This window comes from Toxorhynchites rutilus, chromosome 3 (assembly GCF_029784135.1).
Source record: "Toxorhynchites rutilus septentrionalis strain SRP chromosome 3, ASM2978413v1, whole genome shotgun sequence".
Lineage (NCBI taxonomy): Eukaryota > Metazoa > Arthropoda > Insecta > Diptera > Culicidae > Toxorhynchites > Toxorhynchites rutilus.
Window position 1 is genome coordinate 261,246,677 of NC_073746.1, and position 25,379 is coordinate 261,272,055.

The window sequence follows — 25,379 nt, forward strand, 5'->3', positions numbered from 1 at the left end:
TTTATTTACAAAATAAAATTTTAATTTGCGATATCAAAAAATATGTATTTTTTATATTTTTTTCAATGTTATTATATAAAATAAAAGTCATGTAGAAAATTTAAAAAATGGGCCCAAGATGGTAAAACTATTTTTGACGAAATTTGTGGAACATAGAATTTTTAGGAATTTTCGAAACTTCGAATTGTTCTATGTTAACAATCATTTTTAGCCACAAATTATGAATTCTGATGTTATTTAAAACAAAAAAGGTTATTATCAATCTCCTTCTAAATCCAACCATTCTCGAGATATTTAAAAAAATATTTCCAACTAATAATCTTTATAATATTGTTTTCAATTTTTTCATATAAAAAAAGAAAAATACAAATTTTTTGATATCGCAAATTAAAATTTTATTTTGTAAATAAAAAAAAGAGTACTAATTTTTCTTCTCAGTGTATATTTTTTTTTCAAATTAAGCCAACAATACTCTATAACTCTTCCTAAAACACTATTTCCGTAAGATTTCTCTTACTCAAATCGATACGCCCTTTTCAAAAGTTACGCTTGAATCAAAAAATGAACCATAATGATGTATTTGGAAAAGTTGTTGGAAATCATAAGCAAATTCATAAAATTTCATGAACATGACGGTATAACACGACAAACATATTAAAAGGGATTATTTACTATAAAAAAGACAATAAATTAGATATATTTTTTTAAATATTTCGAGAATGGCTACATTTAGAAGGAGATTGATAATAACCTTTCTTGTTTTAAATCATATCAGGATTCATAATTTGTGGCTAAAAATGATTGTTAACATACAATAATTCGAAGTTTCCAAAATTCTTAAAAAATCGATGTTCCACAAAGTTCGTCAAAAATTGTTTTACCATCTTGGGCCCATTTTTTAAATTTTCTGCATGACTACTATTTTGTATGAAATTTTTTTTTAAAAATCAAAAAATATATATTTTGGATATTGCATTGAATTTTTATTTTGTAAATAAAAAAAAAGAGTACTAAATTTTTTTCTCAGTGTACATTTTTGTCATATTCAACCATCAATACTCTATAACTCTTTCTGAGACACTATTTCGGTACGACTCATAGTTTTTGAGATATAAATTATCAAAGATTTCTCTTACTAAAATCAATACGTCCTTTTCAAAAGTTACGCTTGAGTCAAAAGATTCCCAATTACTGTGAAAAACTCATATTCCCTCAAACCCAAACGGAATACACACTTTCATTGGAATCAAAAATACAAGTTTTTAAAAACTGCATTTTTAGGACGATTTCATTTGGAATGGCTGGTTTATTAAAAAACGATCTTAAAAACTTCTTGATGAACAAATGGATAAGTATTCCTCCTGAACTCAACAAGGTAGTTGTTATGAACAAAGGGTTATCATTTTATTCATTGAATTCTGAAATTGATCAACACCTTCGGAATCGAATTGACATTTCAAATACCGTATGAATATGAGTTTGAGTGAATTTTCATACATTATAATCTGTTTTTGAGGAATAAGAACCTTTATTTCTGAAAGCAGATAGCATACCTCTTCACTTTCATGTGATACCATGAACTTATCTAAATAGAACTTCTCGAAGGCTTGTTTCGGACTTTCAATAGATGTTAAAATGGCGGCGTAGGAATTCTGTACATATCTTTCTCTTAAGGTATCGATTTGAAAAGCTAACCGTACCGTCTAACCTATTTTTTCAACCCTGTGTCTCAAAGTTAAGATTTGTTGAAGCGTGTAACACTGAAGAACTGTACAGAAACAAAAGCTTCTCGAACAGGTGCTTGTGTCCTTAGCCTTTGATTCGTAGATTACTAAACGAATACTAAAAACACGTTTGCTGTATGTGAAAAAAATACCCACCGTGTAAGACTGAGCGGGGATTACAACAGCAAATAGCGACATGGTTCAATCGGATCCGCTCGAAGAGATTATCTCCGAATAATGCTGATTAAATAAACACAACGCGTGCAGGGAAAAATCGTCACAATACAACTGATAAAATAACCGTCGATGATAGACCGCGCTTTATATCTTCGTGGCTCACTCAATCGGATAAATGCGATTGGTTCCATACATTTTACCAGTGTGTCGTCTGAATTAACTTAATTGCATTATCATAATACCTATTTTAAGCCCACAACAGGCAGGCAGCGCACTCCAAAGAGCAATAATTGCTTATAGATCGACGAGACAGAGACAACCACTCGGTGTGAAGTGAACCACGTGTGCGGGTGTGAATTTTATGCGTCGCTGCAAATGAGTGTCAACACATTTAGGTTTTCCGAACCATTAAGCAATTTCTTTAGGATGAAAAACTTTTATATGTATCTACATTGGATACGATTTTGTGCTCCATTAAATGACATGATGAATGCTGATTGAACGATTTTTTGTGGTACTATTTTACATGTTACAATCAGGTGTAAAAGTTTATTACCGGCTTGAGACCAACATTTAGAACTCAAAAGGATCAGTATCAAATATGGGAGGTGTTCCGAAATTCGGGTTCATTTATCGAACACATACTTTCATCGCCATAACTTGATTCCTCCGGTTATTCACCAATGATTGTGAACAACACCCCATGCATGCCAGAGATTACAATTTTATCACATTTCTTCGACCTTCAAGTTTACAGCGGAACAAAACAACACGTTGAAGGAGACACGTGTCCTCACTCTGATTTTGTTGCGACCAATTATGTTGTCGTTCAGATGCGGCTCGTGTAGTCTTAATCGCATGTGCAACCTTTGGACTCTTCCCCTCTGCACACGCAGTTGTAATAAGCAGTTGCTGGCGCGTGAAGGAATAATGGGTTTAATCAAGCGCTATCGGTACACACGATCACAAAATAATTTGCATCGGAAGCAACGTTTGCATGTCATAGGCTTTAGGGCGTGAGCTTTACAAACGCAGTGATTTAATTCAATTGTTACGGATTAGCGGCTACCGATAGAAAATTGATGTAATTAGTAACAATTATGGGATCAGTTCTCACAATTTTCCGTTAGTACTGGGTAAGAGGTGGGTTTCCCAGTGTAACCGGATGTTTGAATTTCCTTCCGTTAAATTTGTTATTAATTTTTGTAAGGATTAAAGTTAGAATTAACGGATTCTAGTAACTGTTACTTTAAAAAAATACAAAAAAGTGTAGATAAAACCAAGAATATAATATTCAATGTCTGTTCATCGTCGCATCTAAATAAAAAAAACAAGATTTACCTAAGTACAACCACATAATTCCGACCAAACAAAGTGTATCGCTGGAACGGCGGTTTCCCACGTAAGCCATTGTTGCGCTTATCAAGCCGCGGAAATCTTGTTCTATTATGAGCAGTAAAAAAGCAATCTATTTCGGTGCGATTTTACACGTATCGCAGCGATTGTTGTACTGATTCATGCTCCGCAATGTACGAAATCCATGAAAACGAATCCAACAACCCGGATTTAACAGTTCACGTGGTTTCCGATTTAATCTGTATCAACTAAAAATACATCGTACAGGTAAACGAATTAGATATTGCATTGTACAATGAATTGGCGATTTCGAAGTTATTATCTACAACATTATTTCGGCGAGGTAAGTTAATGATTCAAATTGATCACAATTTGTCCACTTACGTATCGATTCTGCACGAGAGATTATCATAATGAATGACATTTTGAAATTAAGGAGAAAGGGGATCAATCAATGGAAAAACTTGTGAAGCTTAATTTTGTCGTGTTTTTTTTTCTCAGATAATTTCAATTTGTACAAAGTATTGAAATATGCGAATATGGAATTCGAACACATCGCAAGTAAACAAATTTGACTAGGGTAACTCGCCAAATGTTGAACGCTTAAGCTAGATATATTCATATGTTCTTGATTTCTTCGTGATTACACATGAAATTACTGAAAACTCCCCAGCATCACTGTATAGCAACCATTAAGCATCTCGTTATATGTATTATATACAGACCACTTGCATTGTTCAACAAAACATATTTTTTCAATGGTGTTCTGGAACCCAAATGATGAGCACATATCCATCCATTCAACCAAATGTTGAACGATCCTCGTTAGATGTTGAATAGTTAGTTTCTAACTTCAACAACATTCGTTCGAGAGACCAAGGCGCTTAGAGGTATATCATAAGGTTGGCCAATATTTGAAAACCACTCTATTTTGAAAGTATACTGTGTTTTGCTTGTAAACAAAACACAATACGCTTGTGATCAGCCTGTGTCTTTCAAGCTTCCCAATGACTAAAGCAGGGATGCCAGATATGGGTGAATTGAATATCATTTTGTTTTATTATTTTCTTCGAAGTTTTTCAATTTGATAGAATTTCCAAGGAATATGTAAGAAGAGAAAAAATGAGTATAGTCGCACACTCAAAATTATAAAAGGGCAAAATTGAGTATGGTCACATATATTAATTTGTTTACAAAAGTGGACGTTTCAGTTACATCGGATTGTTGTCTTCGGTATATGTTTTCTTTTGTTGTTTTGTACACTAGAATACACCAACGTAATTCAATTTCAACTGCAGTTTAATTTATACTTGCACATTTTTGAACAAAAACATCATATCATGTTATCGAAAAAAATCTGGCTTCCCTTCTAATGGAAAAGACTATTTGAGGTTACGAGAGTGTACGACAAATGGAATATGAGATGAAAAATAACAGCATCTAAAAATGTATTATTCATATAATATTTTAGTCTACCAGAACCGGGATGATTGAAGAACTGTTAAAACGTTCTATCAGGTGTTATGAAAAAATAGTGGCAGTGAAAAATTCGCAGCTGTTTCTATTACAAAGCTTATTTTGAGGATGCACTTTCTTATTTCTTTTTTTTTGGAAAAACCTAAAAGTTAATAATTTTTAATGTGTTATTATTAATTTTATCCTAAAAAATCATATTCAACTAGATTGTTTCTATCAAGCTCTCTAACCGCTCTACAATTTGTTCTTTGACACCCAACTTCTATCCTTCTTTATTTGGCTGCAATATCGATATAAACAATTACTGGTGAAACTTCAAGCAAAATCTTCAAAAATCACGATTTTTACCCCACTGTACATGTAATAGCCACTTAAATTTCACCTTAACGTTGAAAGAATACATTTATCCTTGAAATAAGTCATATTTGAAATATAAAAAAAATATTTTTTTCCAAACTGTATATAATCGAGTCCAAAATTGTATATAATCGAATCACATATAATCGAGTCTGTATATAATCGAGTCCGACCTGTATTACCTTTTTGCATCGATGGGACAGGTACTTGATGAGCCGCGCTTCCATTCTTACGAAAATGTGGGAAAGTGGCTTAATGAATGGTTTGCTTCTAAAGAGAAACAGTTCTTTTGGAGTGTCATTCACAAATTGTCAGATAGATGTGAAATATGTATAGCTATCGGTGGAAAATACTTTGAACAAAGTAGAATATTGCATTTTAATTCAATAAAAGTGCGTTTTCTTCCAAAATTCCGGTTCCATCCTTGTACATCTGGTACATTAGTCATCAGCCAGAAAGTCTAGAAATGCGAAACATCAGCAAGGAGTGTGTTACCACATAGGGGAAGTGGGGACATAGTGGTCACCGTAAGAAATATACCAATTTCCTGCGCCCACATACCGATTCAATTCCCGTTTCTCGAAGAATATTATAGTTCAACTCATTGTTCTTCAAGACAGCAAACGGCTTTTACTATAAAAATTCAAAATAATACACTTTTCATCATTAGAAAAAAAAGGTGGAAAATCGAACTTTTTTTTTGCTTGGAGGTAAAGTGGTCACCTACTGGGGGCAAAACTCGCACATATCAAGCTAAATGGTATATTTTGAGGCGTTTTTTTCGTCCAAAGTTTGTTCAAATCATATTTGATATAGAAGGTACATGTATGAAATAAGCTTGGCCTATTCACCAATAGTTTCAATTTAAATTTTCTCATGCTTACAAAAACGTAGTAAGTTTAGTTGGAGTGGCATATTCATCCAGGGTCAAAGCCACGAAAGGATCATCTTCAAGAGCAGAAAGTGATGCTGTATATCAGCTTTAGTAAACAGAACATTGTATGTCGTTATTCACCTATGACCACTTTGCCCCCAAACATCAACGTTATTTCTATGCTAATTAATCGCTGAGATTAAACGAAGTATCTGTTCACCTCTCCTAGAATAGGTGAACAGTCGTCCAAACTAATAATTTGTCCAACATATCAGATTGAATGAACTAAATTTCAAGAGAAATTCCTTAGATACCATGCGCACAGAACTACGGCCGAATGGCTATCGAGAGAGCAACTTCTGGTTTTATTTATATTTTGGCATATGACAGCTCTACTGAAGTACAGGGTGACTCAAAAGTTATTGCATTCTTTAAACATAAGGTGACTATCAAAACGGCATCTATAGTCAATAGTTATAGGGGAAAGGTGGTAAAGACGTACACCTTTAGTAAAAGTTGATTTTTTTCGCGAATTTCACAAAAAATACATAGCTATTTTTTCACGAATCGATAGCCTGAGTTTCTTTTTATAATAAAAATTGTATTTGAGGGGGAAATTTTTCAAAATTGATGTGTACGGAATCTTTGAAAAAATAAGATCGAGTCGGGAAAGATGGACACTTGGGAGGAAAGACAGACACCTGGGGTGGGAAAGATGGACACTAATTGAAAAGTTATATTTTGAAACTCAATAAATTTTGTAATCCGAAAGCATACAATTTTTACATGTTATGTAGATGTTTATAGATATTTAAATAATCATCATGTCGTTTTGCACATTTTACTTTAGTTCATTGTTTATAAAAAAAAAACTTAAAGATGAAACCAATTCCTATTTCGATTTCTCAGTATGTATTCCAATAAGTCATAAAACGCTGCGACAGAGATCTTGTTAAACCCTCTAGCACGTGCCGCAGAGATAGCTTCCAGCATACGGAATGATAGATTGGAATTACGTTTAAAAAACCCGCTTAGCCAGGCTTTTCCAGCCATCTGTGTTGATTTGTTGAACGAATGCTTCAGTCCGTTTTTTCCTGCCAGTTCGAAAGACATTTTTTTGACTTCCGTCATGGTAAGTCTATAAAATCTCCTCTCTAGATCGAGGAGATGTCACACTAGCTCTTGCTCTTGTTGCTGAATAAAAACAATCGGAAGTGGTCCTAGCTGTGGTGTCTTATTGGGATTTTTGAGATGCCGTATTAGTGTTGTTTGTAGAATACAGTAATTCAACGCAGCACTTTTTACGGGAGACCCTTCCATAACAGCTTTCACAGCCTCTTTCATCCGCTGATTCGTCCATAACTTCCGGTTGCTTTTGATAACGTAGTTAGTGGGCATCTATTAAGAAAAAGACGGAGGAAATAATCAAATTGTTTTCAAAACAACATGTTCATCTTTCCCTTAAATGTTTAAACACTCACGTAACGAAAAATACATTAAAAAATAAATTTGTTGACAACTGGAACCTTATTTTCTGCAGATGAGAACTTAAATCGAGCTGCTCTTTACAGATTACTTTTTTTTATCCCAATTATTTATTTAAGGCTCATTAGCATTTTAGCTGTAACAGAGCCGAATTTTTTAATCGTGTACATGTCACATGGTTATCATATATCTATAATTAGCACATTACACAGTTGCCATTCGCCAGTATTCCTTCTATACCATTACATATGGTACATTCACACAGTAGCCATTTAGGCGTAAGAGTATTCTTTCTGTTCTTCTATTATCCAGTGGGACCACCGGACAGCGGAAACAGTTGATTGATCATTGTTGAGTTATTTATAGAACAGCAGCCCGATGTGTCTTGCAGAGCAGAACAGTTGTATGGATAAATCGATCTTATTTCGACCGTGGATCGATCTCCATCGCTGATGATTGTTGCGTGGACGTAGCTATTCTGTAACAACACAAAGATGGTCAATGAGGGTCCTGAGTTTTGAACTCACAAATTACTTTTTTATTCTTGTTTACAATTTTGACAGAAGGTTCACTAGATGTACACAGTGAGTATCGAAAGTATTGCAAGTTTGTACATCATTAAAATTTAAAATAAAAATGTGATTCATCATACATACAGGGGTGTCCGTCTTACCTGCTGTGTCCGTCTTTCCCGACTTTCCCCTAGTACCAAACAAGCAGGTGACCACTTCGCCCCCCATGACCAATTTGCCCCCACTACCCCTACACGTAGAACTTGCTTCTATCAACTTATTCCGCACGGAAACGTCTACAGATAGTTGTTTGTATGGATCACATCATCTGCTTGTTCACTTAGCGCTCTATTAGCGGCTATCTGAGAGCAAAAACAGACAACATGTTGACGCTGCTGACGGCTTTCTGGCTAGCGTACTTCATCGCACATATTTCATCATGCCGGCTAACCAAATCGTTATCAACGGAGCAATGGAATCTTCACGACGGAAACCGGGATTTTCTAGCACCGCAAACAGGCAAATCTCTGTGGATTAGCATCGAACCCCGACATGGGATATGCCAAATGTATTTCCACATGGTGTCAGTTATTATGGTCGCATATCAACATTCCGGCTTATAGCCGTGAGAGGGATAGATTAATGGAAGTAGAATTATTTGCGCTCCACGAAGCTCACAGATAATTGTTTCCGCCGTCTGTAGAAGTGATCGGTTGACTCACTAGACGCGTGTAACATCAGATGTGATTGATGGGCTTCGAGCATCCGGTTCGCATGCTTCTGACATGCGGGACATATATGTTGCTATCGAATGTTTCAGATTCCAATGATATATAAAAACTGTGTGTAAGTATCAATCTGTCACAGTCACTAAAAGCCTGTTTTAAAAGAGGGAGAGCGAATTCTACAAATGAACTCCTGAACAGTTACTAGGGTTGCTCGACAAACAATACGTCAAATTTAAAATCATCGTAGGAAAATGTGACATTATTAATGGTATGCGTACCGTGTCTAAGCAGCAGTAAAACATTCTTCGGCAGAACAGCTTTAAACATTTTGGATGTTCATTTCACGCTTTCAGCTTATTATTTTAATATGAAACAAATTTTGATCGATATTTGTCATTTAGCTGTCAATATAACTTAGTAACCGAAATGGAGAAAGGGCTGCAATTAGTGGGTGGGAGAACCTATCGCGTTGAAACACCTTAGAACAACCCTCGTGTACCATCAGTACGAAAACTGGGTGTTCGATATTTAATCGAATCAATCTCGTTGGCGAATCAGTTCGTTGAGTTTTCGCACCGTGATTTTTGAATCGCGTGGTATCAACCTATTGTCTAGTGCCAGTCGCACTATGCAAAATTCCTGAAACATTTAATCAATTCCATACTATAGATCGCTTTTGTGATGTTTTAAGAAGTTGTCGTGTATGAGACCGGTCTCCGACCACTAAACATTATTCATGATATTATCCATGAGTGTTATAGAATTTAGGAAGTACTTGTTGAACGAAGTTCTACCACCGTTCTTTCCAGTTATCGTACGGAGCCCACTTTCCACCACATGCAAAAGTACGTTCCAAAAGTTCCAAAAAGAAGTCAATGGTGATTTATATACGTTTTATAATTTAATAATGGAAAAAAAATATTAAATTTATTATTGGTAGCTAGGCATTCATTTTGTTATTATAATTTCATGTAAATGTTGTTCACGACATACATGAAGTCAAATTTTAAGTTGCTTTTAGAGCATATCTGCTTGTGTATCACCGAGAACACGGCTGATGTCGCCTTCCATTGCTTGAATCGATGCAGGTTTGTCGACACAAACAAGAGATTTCACATATTCCCACAAAAAATAGTCCAACGGCGTCAAATCACACGATCTTGACGGCCAAACTGGTCCACTGGTCCAAGCTGCCCATTATTACCACATGTCAACTAGATTTACCTTGTTCGTTATGGAAAAAAAAAACAAGTTAGAAAACATTGTACCATTGTATTGGTCCATCGGTGCATTTAAGTGGAAATTAGCATCTAGAGATCGACAGTTATTTTCTAGATAAAAACTGTCTTCGAAAAAGTTGTTACATATGATAGAGCGCTCTTTTTCATGTTGTCGAAAATAGGGTGTTCGGGAACGGATGGAATAACGCACGATTCTCGTTAGCGTAGTGCTTTAAGCTGCAAAAAATATTTATTTCAGGAATTTACGTAATCTAAAGATATATATAAATAAAAAGAAATCCTTACAAATTCAGTGCTTTTTGTTTGCTTGTTCCAGAACAAATTAGTTTTAGGTTAAGCAATGGCGAATGTGATTGTGTATGAACACTAGAAAATATAATATTTTTTACGTTCAATTTAGAAATATAATCATTATTTCTATATTTCTATATAATGTACTGCTCACCTCGTATTTTTAATATAAACAAATCAATCAGTGAAAATTGCCAATTAATAGAACCTACTTCCTCTAGTTTTAAGTAATCGTTTTTCTATTGTTAAATTCAACAATTGTGACAGTTCTAAGAACCTGTCACTTCGGTTCTGTTTGGTTGGTATTGGATGTGTAATCGGAAGCGTTGCCAGTAGCAACATCCCCCGCCTCGTAAAGATGGCTATCAGCTTCAGCTTTACCTATCTGATCTATTTCCAATACCGACAACTTCGATACGGGTCGCCGGAACAATCCGTTCGACGTCTGGACTACTGCTTGTCTTACTCTACCATCTTTCCCTGGGGTCACCAACAATACTTTTCCCCGAACCCATCCGTTCCGCCTTGAATCGTCTATGATCACAACCAAATCTCCTGGCTGCACCATTTTCGTTTCCCCGAACCACCTTGTTCTCTTCGTTAATGTAGGAAGGTACTCCTTGATCCATCGTTTCCAGAAGAGATCAATGGTGTGCTGCATCAATTTCCACGTGCTGCCTACTGCTGAAGAATGATCTATCGTCTTCACGGTCGGTTGTTTTACGCCACTTGAAACCCCGAGCAAAAAGTGGTTTGGCGTAAGCGCTTCTTGTTCAGCCGCGTCTAATGGTAAATAAGTCGATGGACGTGCGTTCACGATAGCTTCAGCTTCCACTGCTACGGTATACAGTGCTTCATCGTCCAACTTTCGCTCTTGGGGAAGACTGCTCATTGCAATTTTGACAGACCTTACTAAGCGCTCCCAGGAACCGCCCATGTGAGGAGCGGAAGGTGGTATGAATATCCACTTTGTGTCGACGTTGGTGAAGACAACTGCTGAATCCTCATGAATCCGTCTAACCTGATCCTTCAGGATGCGCTCGGCTCCGATGAAATTTCTCCCATTATCGGAGTAGATTTCGATCGGGGCACCTCGTCTGCCTATGAAGCGTCGGATGCAGCAGATACAGCTCTTCGTAGATAGGTCGAAGGATACCTCAACATGTACGGCCCGCACTGTGAGGCAAGTAAAAAGTGCGATCCATCTCTTAGCGTTCGCACGACCCACTTTCACGGTGATAGGACCAAAGTAGTCCAAGCCAACATAGCTTAACGGTCGAATAAAAGGGGACAGTCTTCCCGCAGGTAGGGGTGCCATTCTAGGAACGGATGGTCGAGCCTTTTGTATTTTGCACCACAGACACCGGTTGACTACGGTTTTTACCAGCACTCGCAGCCGTGGCACATAGAAACGTTGGCGCACTTCGTTGACCTTCACCGTCTCAGAATTGGCATGTAGATACTTTCGATGATAGCTGTCCACAACCAAGAATGTCACCCGATGATGCCAGTATGATGGGACATTTTTTATCGTCCGAAGCTACCTGTAGAGCACCTATGCGCCCATCAACACGCAAAATTCCCTGATCATCCAGTGTCGGCGTCAATTTAAAAAGCACACTTGATTTGTCCACCGTTTGGTGTTCATCAATGGGCAATCGCTCGTTTTTCTGCAAAATGGTGATCTCATCTGTGTACGCATCTAGCTGAACAATTCTCCATAACAAATTTTCAGCGGTCTGCAATTCTTGCTGACTTAGGATTTCCTTCTTAAAGGGTTGCTGCATTTTCTTTTTGCTGGCGTTCACAAAACGTTTAATATAAGCTGCAGTCCGTAGCAAGCGATGCCAGTTCGAAAAACGGTCAAATTGAATCAGTGATAGAGGTGCTACTTGATGGACATTGCATGGACGTAACTCTTCATCGGTAGAAGAAATCCCCTGTACCGACTGTGGCCAATTTTGTTCATTCGAGTACAAGAACTGAGGCCCGATGAACCAATGACTGGAAGCGTCAAAGCAAGGGCCTTTCCCCCACTTGGTGGCTTCGTCCGCTACGTTCAGATTGCTTGGCAACCATCTTCATTCGTTCGCGTTCGTTGACGACAATATTTCGCCGACTCGACAAGCAACGAATTGGCGATAACGGCGGTGCTCGGACCCAATCCAAGCTAGCACGGTCCTTGAATCGGACCAGAATACTCGTCGCCGTACAGGGACCGAATGCCCATCGACAACGAAATTTGTAAGACGAACGCCTAGCAGTGCAGCCATCAACTCAAGTCGAGGAATCGTAGCATGTTGAATAGGTGCAACCTTCGTTTTTGCAGCCACTATTGTGCACTGAATGGTGCCGTTCGGGGCCTTGACGCGGAAATACACAACGGCAGAATAGGCATCCTCACTGGCATCAACGAATGTGTGGACTTCTAGGGTTTCATACATGCTGGAACTTGCATCTTCAAAATAGCAGCGTCGAATGCGGATCTCCCGCACTTGGCTGAATAACGAGATCCATTTTGTCCAACGGCTGTAGATATGATCGTTGACACGCTCGTCCCTCTGTTTCCTTTGGCGCCATACTTCCTGCATCAAAATCTTGCCGTGGACCAGAAAAGATGCCAAGAGCCCGAGAGGATCAAATAGGCTCATGATGCACTTGAGGATCTGTCGTTTTGTTGGTCTCACTCCCGAATCGATGATTGAAGCGATGTCCTTTCGAAATGATGTAGAATATATTAAATCATCTTCCCCCTGACTTCCAGAGCATTCCCAACACGCGCTCAGTGTTTCCGTTTCCAGTCAAGTTCAGCTCTTTAGCTCCGTCCGCTGAACCTTCGCCTAGATGATCCAAAACATCTCGGCTATTTGAGGCCCAATTGCGAATTGTAAATCCGCCTTTGGAATGTATCATCTTCACATCCTCTGCCACCACCTTCGCTTCTTCGATCGTCGCGAAACTACTGAGGTAATCATCCACATAGTGGGATTTGATAATTTCCTCCACCGCTCTGGGATATCGCTCCGCGAATGCCTTCGCATTCGTGTTTTTGATGAATTGTGCGGAAGATGGCGAGCAGGTTGCACCAAATATTGCGACATCCATGATGTAAACTTGTGGAGGTTGATCAGGACTATCACGCCACAGGAACCGCTGAAATTGGCGGTCGGACTCGATGATTCGAAGCTGATGGAACATCTCCTTGATGTCGCTGGAGATTGTGACCGGAAATTGGCGGAAGCGGAACAGCACGTGAGTTAGTGGTACTAGGAGGTCAGGTCCTGGCAAAAGAAGAGAATTCAAGGAGATACCGTCAACTTTAGCCGCGGCATCCCACACTAATCTAATTTTTCCCGGCTTATTGGGATTGGTAACAACGCTAATGGGAAGATACCACACTCGCTTTGGATCAGCCGACTGTAATTCTTCATCCGTTGCTCGGTGGGCGTATCCCTTTTCCTAGTACTCGCGGATCTGACGATGAAGGTTCTCTTTCAGTCCTTCGTCCCGTTGCATGCGCCGTTCCAGGCACTTTAGACGTTGCAGAGCCATGGGAAAGCTGTCCGGAAGATCGACTTGATCATATCGCCAGATTAGACCGGTTTCAAACCGATCGTCCACTCTGGACGTTGTTGTTTCCATAATCCGAATTGATCTTTGATTTTCTTCGGAGTCCAGAGGTGGCGTAGGCTGCACTCCAATGCAGTCCGTGTTAAAATGTTCTCTCATGAGAGCTTCGAATTTCCCGCCAATGTCACAATCGCAGATGTGATAGTTGACTTGTTCTGTTTTAAGAGTGTTATCAATGCTCCCATACACGCACCAACCTAATCGTGTTTTGGTTGCCACCGGTCCACGGTTCCCTTCTCTCGTCTCCTGTGGAACAGCTAGTCCTATATCACGAAGTCCTAACAGCAGACGTGGTGTAGCGTTCTCATAACTTTGGACGGAGATGCCCCCTAAATGGTGAAATTTTCGTTGCAGTTCTCCAAAACGCAGAGTCTGAGTGGGAAGGTTGAGACTTTCAACAGTTCTAACGTTCGTAAGCTGATAGCGTTTCTGCTGATTTATCCCCGACACATCCAGAGAAATTACCTGCGACTCCGATTCCAGTCGAGACATGTTTGCCGTCCATTTTAGGCACAATGGTGCACTCGGCCCTTCGATATCCAACTGTTCTGCAAGACTGTGTTCAATCAGAGTCGCCGAAGAACCTTCGTCAAGAAAAGCGAACACTTTGATGGACTTAGATGCCCCGTGCAGGATAACAGGAATAATTCGGAACAATATCGACTGCCCACAGTGGTGGTGGGTGTGATTTTCGGGAGACTGATTCATACTCGTTGTTACAGATGAGGAAATGGTAGAACGCGTTGTGTGGAGTAGCGAATGGTGGCGGAGCTCACAACCATTGACACCGCAACGATTGTTGTTCCTACATGCTCGGCGACCGTGGAAGTTGAGGCAGGTACGGCATAGTTTTAAGGTAGTAACCGTTTTCCATCGATTCTCTACGTTGTACTTCTTGAAGACAGCACAATCTGCTACACGATGACCTTCTCTGTCACAAACCGGACAACGTTTCAACGGCGTTTGGGTTCCTGGTCCACTTGCATCGGTGTGCGCATGAATGTATCCTTTCTCACGGCCTCCTGATCTCTCATTTTTCTGTGGCGGTTCGACGTACACTACAACTTTGCTGACGGAATCCACCACAGTCGTCATGAACTCACTGAAAATTTACAGTGATGCCACTGGATGATTTTGCAGATGTTGAGCCCACTGCAACTTTACACCAGCCGGGAGTTTCTCCACCAGCTCTTGCAACAGGATCGGGTTGGAAAGGTGTGATTGCTGCCCGGCTACGATGAGATGCTGAGTTAGGTTCCTTACCGCCATTCCAAACTCAATCAATGTCTCTAACTTTGCCGGCTTCGGAGATGGAGTTTCACGCACGGTTTTGATTAGCTTGCCGAGACGCGCTGTTGTCCAATACACTTGGTGTGCCGGGTGCCTTGCACGCGGTCAACCGATTGAGGAGGAACCGTCACTTTCGGATAATTTACTCGCACTGTGCGGGAAACAAGTAATCTCAATGATAATCACAATTATAATTGAAATAGAAAATAGTATATACCTGAACCATAATAAAGGTCAGAGGTTGGGGGATCTCCAGACTTGGAGATTTCAGACACTGAAACCAGTGTCCTAATTTGCTCAACCAGGAACTCAACCAGGTATCTCAAACATACTCCTACATCGGAAGATAATTCTTCAGAAGACGAGCTAGCTCATACCATTTAGCTTTCTCCAAAAAAAATCGGGTTATGTACTCTCATCCTCCTGAATCCCTTCTGTTGTCACCGCTTTTCGTGTCAAGCTTCATCCAGAAAATGCACCTGGCATTGTTCCATGGATGTTTTTTTTCCATTCCAAACCGAATGGTAAAGCCCCGAAGGTCATTCAGATTATGACAGTTCCGACAAGATAGAACAGCAACAGAAATTTGTAAGGTTAGACCGATCAAACTGCGAGTTGTCGTGTCTATCCGGTAGAACACAAATAAGATTGTTAATGATAAGCAATACACGTTAGAATATCGTGTCTACATCCCGTCCTTTTTTATTATTTTATTATTATTTATTATTTATTCATCTGAAATTTTGTTGTCTTAATGAATTAAGATGGGGAAAAACCAAAAAGAGAAGGCCAAAACCCCATATCTTTTCAATCACATGCAAAACATATATAAGTATAAAAAAGTAGCACATTTTGAACACAACAAATATAAAAAAGTAAATAATAATAGGCGTCAACTGTGGTCAAATCATAAAAAATAACAAAAAACTGATTGGGAACTGGGCCCTTGTCCATAGTTAATGTCGTTATCAGTGGTTCATCCTATTCAGTTCTGTGAGTCTGTGTTTGAATGCGGACGCAGTAGAGCCAAAATCAAAGTGAGCGAAAACTTCATTGAAACTTGCCGACATGAATCGCACAGGGTCATGGAGGTCGTACAAAGTATTTCGGGGCTAAAGAAGCAGAAAGTTTCGTTGACGAAGCAGTCGTTCAGGAGCGTAGATGTTAAGTTGTCCTAATAACTCCGGAGCGTCAGCTTCTCCGTTGAATTTTTGCAACAAACACAGCTTGGTCAATACTCCTTCTCTGTTTCAGTGTCTGCAGTCCCAGCAATCTGCATCGCTCTTCGTATCGGGGAAGGTTCAATGTATCTCGCCACGGTTTTCTTCCTGACTACATCATGGGGGTCAAACTGAAGCTACCTGTGCGACTTATTCATCAAAGCAGATGACTTGTCAAAAGTGCAAGTCAGTTGGTCACACAGCAGCTTACTGCGCCAACAAGGGACGCTGTGCCACTTTTGGGAAGCAACATGAGGACGAACCCGGCAGTGCGACTGAAAAAAGTGTCCAATTGTTATCCAATTATCCAATTATTATGTACTACGTTCGCATCTAATTATTATAACTTCGGAAATAAATGACTTTTAAAAATAACTAATTAGTCATTCTATCTAACCCAGAAAGAAATAAATCATTTTTATAAAACCTAAAAATGGTGTAACAACTTTGGATGACTTTATGTTCTATTCATAAATCGACATCGAGCATATGTTATGAATGATTGTATCCTGTAGAGTGAATCAAAACGAAATAAGACAAAACCAATCGTATGGAGAAAAATGCAGTTTCGTTATCCGTCCGTTTAATAATGCAATTTGAGTATTAAATTTGTTCACCATGAGTTTGCACAGGGTTACTTTATTTAATAAAAAGGCATCAATCGTACGATATGTATAATTGAATGTTATTTTGTTAACTCTTTATTCGAGAAACTCTCAGCCTCTTCGGCTTTCGTGTCTCTAATCATTGAAGGTGTAAGAAACATGACATTCTGAAACTTCGTTCTGATAATTGCATTTTTTAAACATACCACACAAAATACATTCCAGGCGAGTTATTCGGCATCGGGATCTCAACTAATTATTAGTTGAAAATGATGCAACGTTGTACGCGAAGATCACGTTCTTCTATGAACAAGAAAACATTTCGAAACTGAGTTTCAAGTTCAGGTTCAATGATTTTCATATAAATCATGAATTATTCGCTAGGAATAAATGTTTCGAAAACTAAAGGCTAGGGGATGATGAAATAGTAGTGATGCTATAGTAGCCATCATTACTATTTCATCATCCCCCAGCCTTGGACTTTACTTTTCGCTCTGTTTACAATTAACGCATGATTTGCGCAAGTGACCATCCGAGTTCGCACTGACATGTGTTTGGAATAACGATTAAACGTATAGTTGCATAACTGATTCACGAACAATGAATGCCAAACATAATTATCCAATCTCGCAGCCCAAATTTAGCATTCACTTAGATGACCATATGTGACCTCTAACAAAATCAATGATGGAGTCATTGTTATCCAAAACACTAGTCTAACAATGTGCATCGCAAAAGAGTGGCATTAACAAGAAAATGCCTACAATGTTTTCGCGGACGAATTCACTTCCAATCAGCTCACCTCGATGGAATTCCATTGAATCGGATCGATCAATGATGACAGTTCGTTAACATACGCAACGATTCAATAAACTTTCAATCACACAACGGCCAAGAGATGGAGGATGTGATTTACTGCTTCCACTTTCCGATGTTCAAAACTCAAACACTTTTATGGCACATAACAAAAATCACGCTTCATTTGATGTCTCCAACCGCTACCGTGAGGCAATGAGGTGGAATTCTCCAGCGAGCTCTTCCACTCCCATGTTGTTGTCTGAATAAAAATAGCATTCAGTAGATATTTTTAGTCGTTATATTACTACTAATGCCATTATTTGTGCTATGTGTTATACCTCGCGGTCGTTCACTCTTCCTTTTTTTTCTATTTTTATTTTTATTTTTCTTGCTCCAGTATAGTTTGTTTATGGACATGTTGCCATCCGTACGATGGAAAAATGTATGTGCAGAGTATGAAAAGATTGAGATAGCGTTATTGTTTTCTTTCACTAACGAATCGTTACTTCTAAACTTGTTTCGTTGATACTGTTTGAACATATGATTCACCATATTCCTTTATTATCAGTGTACAATGGAAACTTTTTGGAACTTTATGCTTGCGCATTTATGCCTTACGGTTGGAAATTTCCACTAATCAGAATCTGCTGTCATCGTCGTTTATTAGGTCACCGGTTTCGCGTGCGGATCATGATGTGAGCGAAATTTGTTACCACGGCCTTCCTGATAAGAATGTTTTGCTTCCCGAGATTCTGAAGAAGGTCGCATTAGAGATTCCAAAACACGGAGGAATTTTTGATTACTCCTATGTTGCCTCCAACATAGGAGTAATCAAATTCTACATGTCTACATTTTCTACACATATCAAACCCAATGTTCGAATTTAAGGTATGAGTGTACGTAATCATCGACTGAACACATTTAAATGGTCTTACGAACTGTGCGTTACTTTGATACATATAACGAATCAGGCGTAAGCTGTTAGCAATAAAAGTTTGGAAAACATCCAAAGTTTGGACCTCCAATGAAATCACGCTGTTCTTCCTGCCGGCGGAACATATGAGAAGGAACCCCCTGTGTAATTGATACGGCTTTTGCGCCATCACTGAATTTCACTTCCTCCCTCACACCCGTTTGAATGCGATCGTCGCGGGACAGGAAGATCCAAACCATTGATTTCTCACACGAGATAAATTTGTAGTTCGCATCAACAACAACAGCAGAAGCGAGTGGCCGGTTTGCGCGTCATCGTCAATGATTGGCCGGTCAGACTGCCAACTTGGAATAAAATATTTATTAAGAGGAAAATTACTAGCCGATAGTCATCGGCATCACTTGCATTTGCGCTAGGGCGCTAGGTGTTCGTGATCTACGATACTATTAACAGAAACCACGCTTCTAAGCTGTGATGCGATCTTAGCCAACCAAACGAACGTCAATAGTTTTACATTACAATGTCGGTGGAATGTATGAATGGAAAGTTCACCCAGACGGAGCCGGCGTAAGTATTTTTCCGCGCAATTTACGCAGGCTCCATGTTTGTGTTTTCATCCGGCGGATAGGAAGTTCCTGCAAAATTGATCTAAAGTAAGTTTAGACGCGCATGTAATTTGCTTTCGAAACAATGGACGATTGTCTGATGAAATTCAATTCTACTTCGAAATTACTTTAGAACAGATTATTTTATACAACGAATTTGGTTTGCATGAGAAAGTTAATACGTTGTAACAGGAAAGCGATGGGAAACTCGTTGAATAGCAAATCATTTTTTTGATTCAAGTGATTATTTGTTAGATGTCCGTATTTTCCTCTTTCTCGAACTTGTATTACCGTTTTCATTAGAGCCGTATGTTTTAACAGCATGGAATTCCTTTAAAATATATATCCTGCAAATGTGCAAAAGTATTTTTATAGTTCACTACCATGGAATTGGTCAAAGTACTTCAGGCATGCGTAAATGTATATTTTCTATAAATTACCGCTCAATTAATGTTCAAGCTAAGAAAACCGCTTGTTATTTGTCATCGATATCTCATCTAAGTGGAAGTTCACATCACACATATCGTGATGAGAGTTTCGGGTTTGATTCTGGTTAAGGGTGGGGGTTTCCGCTAATAAAAATATTTGCACTGATGGAACATGTATTTTCGAACTTGTCGTACGAATAGACAATAGCAAGGATGCTCCTATTTTAAGGGCCGTACAAGATCCTTCAACCACTCTTAAAAAAATAAGAAAAATAGTGGCACCTTCTGGTGGAAAATTTCTGTATTGCCAATTGTAAAACTACCGTATTTTTATGACTTCGTATGGGCGGAGCTGCTGTTCAGTCAGACCATATACTATAGAACGAAACATACAATGATCGGACGGCGTAATATCTAACAAAATGTAGAGAATTAGATAGGACTTCCCGTTTGAGTGTTTCCAAGTAGATTTTAACGTATTTGAAAACGTAAAAAAGGGATGATGAAGAAACCCCTTCCTTCATTTGCCGTTGAAGACTTATTCACAGATAAAAAAACAATCTTCAACGTCTCTTGCCTTTAAAACATTAAGAAGCTATGTTCTATGCTTCTGAATCATTCCCAGCGAATGCAGTCACTAGGAAATGCGGATCCGTATCTTCTTGCGTTCGGGACCCCCTGTAGGTGCACGAAAGGTTTGTCAAAGAGCGTTGTCATGATTTGAAGTGATTCGTCGGTCAATTCAAATCAAATCGACTACTAGTTTGCGACGGTTGACGTATGAGACAGTGATCGGCTATCTACCGCGTGCTTCATCGACAATTATGATTTATCAACACCCAAACTAGCGTTGGCAGAAAACATGTCATCTTTGGCAGAAGAGATGCTATTTCCTGTGCATGAGAGTCAAATGCACAAATAATGAACTATTTAAAAAGCTTAAAAATGGTTTGTAGGTATGCGAGCAGACATCTCTTTCTGTTTTCTTTTCTCTTTTCATTTGGGATTGTGCCAAAAAAAGTCCATACGACGTCAACGGGGATCGAACCAAGGCCGACTGGAATGAAAAGTTTCTTTACACGATCACGCTATCCATATAGCTGCCTGCGCTATTATAAAGGAGTGTGATAATATTACTCCTCATCATAAAATGAAGTTAGAAGGTTTCTAAGACGATAAAGAAGAACATGAACGAGAATATATCTTTCTCTGTCTGGGCCGTGTATTTGGCAAACTATACGAAAAGCTTTCATATGCTTTCATTTAAATGTGTCTCCTGTTTCGCTCCCTCATATTGGCTCTAGCATATATATTATACAAATGATATACATTTATTGGGGAGTAGAACATTTTATGTTATCTTTCAGCTCATTTAATGTAATAAATCGGGATGCCAGAACATGTGCTAAAAATTAACTTTGGGTGTAGGCTCGAAACATAGAAATTTCAGAATCCGTCGATTTATAGTAGCCATAAACAGTCTTTAAATGACGTAAGATGTCAATAGTAATCAAATCTCCAACAGCCTATAGTTCGACTACAGCACACTGTTTAACTCGCAATGACATAGCACCAGTGCACGTGCCCATACATCGGTGTCTCAAAACACACTGAATAAGTGCAGCGCAGATTAAAAAAGCGTAATGTAATTGAATTCAGAATAACTGGAATAACTGTTAATTTTATAGCAGCGGTCGTAGTGGGTGTATCTAAAATCATCTGACAGCAAATTGTTTGGAAACCCTGTATCTTTCGATAGAAATAATTCAGTAGATAACTGTAAATCTCGACGTGTCATGCAATTCTAAGACATTCGGCATTTTTTTTTCAAAACCTCAAATTTCGGTGATTTTTCGTTTTTTTTTTTAAAAAGCAAATGTTTGTGATAACAGTAAATGGAGTCTGAATGAGCTAAAATTTTGCATAGGGTATATTCTCATGGAAATCAACATTTCGTAACAAGTTCCGAATGAAAAATCGAGATAACAATATTTTTTTGGCACCCAAAACCATACTTTCCGTTTTGTATTCCGAAAGTCCCAGCGTGCCGATTTTTGACCAAAAAAAATTTCGAGATGACACTAGATCTCGACGTTCCATGCCATTTGGCATCAAAAAAAAAATCTCGAAAACCCCGATTTCCTTCCTCCCCCCTTGGGTGATTTTTCGATTTTCAAAAAACTCAAACTTTGACCGCTTTGCGCCACTCTTCCTTAAGTCCGATCCAGCTGAAATTTGGAATAGGCTGTTTTTTCTAGATGGTGAACATTTCATTATGAACTTTTTGGAATACGAGATGACCATTTTCTTTGGCACCCTGTATATATATACAGCCATTCCATGCCAAACCGATATAGTGGTTCTCAGATTTTCGTGAAAAGTGGTAGTTTTGTTCTTTATCGAAAAACATTAGACCCGTATTTTTTTTATTTTTTTCACTAGGGTGACTGTTCGTGCCGAAATCATTTTGAGCATCCCGAGCGAACGCGATCCACAATAGCCTTGGTCTCGAAACCATGTATACTATGAAAAACTAAATATAATAATGACGAAATCAAAATCCTTTTTTTTTCGCAAGCCTAATATTTTTCAAAAAAGACTATCTAATTGGCCTCAATTTTATGTGTCGATCATCTGAATCGGTTCAATAGATCAAAAGTTATGAATTTTTGTGTTGGAAAAAAGAGGAAAAAATAGATTTTACGAACCATCAGTTAACTTTGAAAAAATCATAAAATATAACGCCTTTGGTCCTGAGACCATGAAAACTTTAAAAAACAAATACAATCAATAATAACGAAAACATAATTAACATTTTGTGCAACCGTAGTATTTATCCAAAAAAGACCAGTTTTGAAAAAAGTCATTTTTGGCAAAAATGCGAAAAAATGGATTTTTCCGACCACCCCAAAATGGAAATGGTCCCCCTAACAAAAAAATTAAAAAATACGACTCTAATAATTTAGGATAAAAAACAAAACGACGAAAATCTGAGAACCACTATATCGGTTTGACATGGAATGGCTGTATATATAAGTTAATTACATATAATTATATTTATATATAATATACAGTTATATAATGAATATAAATAATATAATAATAAAAGGAGTACCGGTAAGTTTCTTGGTTTTTGTTTTCAAAAATTAATGCTTTATTCTGCAAAAATGATAACAAATTGAATATTCAAAGTATTGCCCATCGCTAGTTACAACTTTTTCCCATATTTCTGGCTATTCACAGATCCCTTTGAGGAAATAACCAGCCGGTTTGTCGGCTAACCACGATTTGATCCAATTTTTGACTTCATCAAAATTGGAGAGGTGCTGGTCAACCAGGCCATGTTGCATCGATCGAAAAAGGTAATAATCGGACGGAGCAATGTCTGGAGAATACGGCGGGTGGGATATGACCTCCTATTTCAGCGTTTCCAAGTATGTTTTGACCGGTTTCGCGGCATGCGGTCGAGCATTGTCGTGCTGCAAAATAACTTCATCGTGTCTTTGCTCGTGGCCGTTTTTCCTTCAGTACACCGCTCAAATGCATTGATTGTCGTCGGTAGAGGTTCCCGCAATGGTTTTATTCGGTTTTAGCAGCTCATAGTACACCACACCTAGCTAGTCTCACCAAATAGACAGCATAACCTACTGGCCGTGAATTTCCCGCGCGGCCGTCGATGTTGATGCATGGCCGGGGTATCCATATGTTGCCCGACGTTTAGGATTGTCGTAATGGGCCCTCGCCAGTAACGATTCGATGCAAAAAACCCTTTTTTTATGCCGTTGGAGCAGTTGTTCGCCATGGAAACACGGCCTATCAATGTCCTATCTTTCGGGTCACTCCCATTGCTACTAAACGATCGGATATGGTTTGCTGAGCTACTCCAAGTATATCTGCAAGTTCTTGTTGCATTTGTGACGGATCTTGTTCGAGTAAAGCCTCCAATTCCTCATCTTCAAACTTTTTTGGCGGTCCGGAACATTCTTCGTCTTCCATGTCAAAATTACCATTTTAAAACATGCAAACTACGTCTGACTCGTTCGCTCAGTTGGATCATGGTCACCGTAAACTTTCATCAAAATGCGATGACTTTCCGCAGCTTTTTTCTTCGTATTAAAGTAATGAAGTAATACTCCCCGCAAAAACAATCTCGCTGGTACGAAATTGGACATATTCGAAGTGGAAAAAAACTATGTTGTTTAAGCTTCAACATTGTGACATGTACTGAAAAAGACGCGCAATGACAGTAGCTTTCCAACGAATGTCTGGAAATTTGATTCACTGGAATAATAATCAAGTTTCGCCATCTCTTGTAAAACCGAAGAAATTTACCGGTACACCTAATATCATATGGAATATGGAATCTTTGGTGTAATATTCCACATTTTCAGGAATGGAAAATAAATTTTCGCTTCCATTGCAACAACTGAAAAGCCAAAGGCTTGAAGGAACTTAGTGCATTTACAGTTCGAATTTGGCGGTTCTCGTCAAGTTTGTTTTGAGAATTTGACAATGCAACGCTTCACATAACTTTAGTAACCGACCTTGGAGTACACGTTGAGATCATCAAATGTGTGAGCTATATTTACTCAGTTAAATCTCTTCGGATTCTACTTTGAATATTTCTAAAAATAAACTCTGGAAACCGTTTTATAGTTTTTTTTGTGTCATTCTACGACATCGTCAATCTGGTTGCAACTTCAAGTAATCCTAACACAAGGTGTTCTTTGAATCAGTAGAATGTAGATCGGAACATCGTTTAGCATTCTGAAGAAGACCTTGTGCTGATTTTAAACATCTTCTGGCCAGCTCATGGTATGCGACATTGTATTCATGAACTATTTGGTGGCACTAAGGACCGTATCGTTAATTATGGGTACGCTCAAAACACAGCTTTATTTCAAATATTGCATTTATTTTTCAGTTCTGATATCAAAATATTGTATCTTATGAATGAAAGAAAGGAGTAACAGTAAAAAATAATCAAGATTCTGATTTTCGCGCCAATGATCGCACCTGCTTCTTGATGTCCCTCATTAGGTTCTGGACAACCGTCTCATCGACTTGTTTGCTCACATTTATCCAATCCTTTTTGAACTGCTCAAGGTCATCGGCTGCCTTGTCCTTCTTCCGCAGTCGTCCCTTCATCAAAGCCCAAAATTTTTCAATAGGTCTTATTTGCGGACAATTTGGAGGATTCATCTCCTTTTCCACAAAATCGACATTATTCTCGCGATACCAATCCAAGGTCAAACGTGCATAGTGGCATGATGCCAAATCAGGCCAAAATAGTGTCGGACCAGTGTGCTTTCGGATGAGCGGTAACACACGCTTTTGGAGACATTCTTTCCGGTAAATTTCACCATTCATATTCCCGAGAGTGAAGAAAGGAGATGATTTCATGCCACATTGACAAACAGCTTGCCAAACCAGCACTTTCTTACCGAATTTTTCGCAAAAAATTGACTTCTCCGCGTTCGGAACATCTGTTCCTTGCTTTACAGTGTAAAACTGTGCCCCAGGAAGAGTTTTGTAGTCCAGTTTGACGTAGGTTTCATCATCCATGACGATGCACAGTTCGCGTTTGCTTAAAATCCCATCGTAAAGCTTACGGGCACGGGTTTTCACGGAACTTGCCTGAATTTGGC

At 38.7% G+C, this 25,379-nt stretch overlaps 1 protein-coding gene across 3 annotated transcripts in view; it reads left to right on the top strand.

Annotated features, from left to right (window-relative positions):
- Nucleotides 1-25,379, top strand: part of LOC129776126 (uncharacterized) — a 172,535-nt gene that overhangs the window by 116,938 nt on the left and 30,218 nt on the right. The window contains exon 1 of one of the 3 annotated variants that reach the window (XM_055781558.1): nt 22,975-23,093. The exons of the other annotated variants lie outside the window; for them this stretch is intronic. The gene's annotated coding sequence lies outside the window, so the exon portion shown is untranslated. Of the gene's footprint in view, nt 1-22,974; nt 23,094-25,379 lie in introns of those variants that run through there. 3 annotated transcript variants of the gene reach the window in all.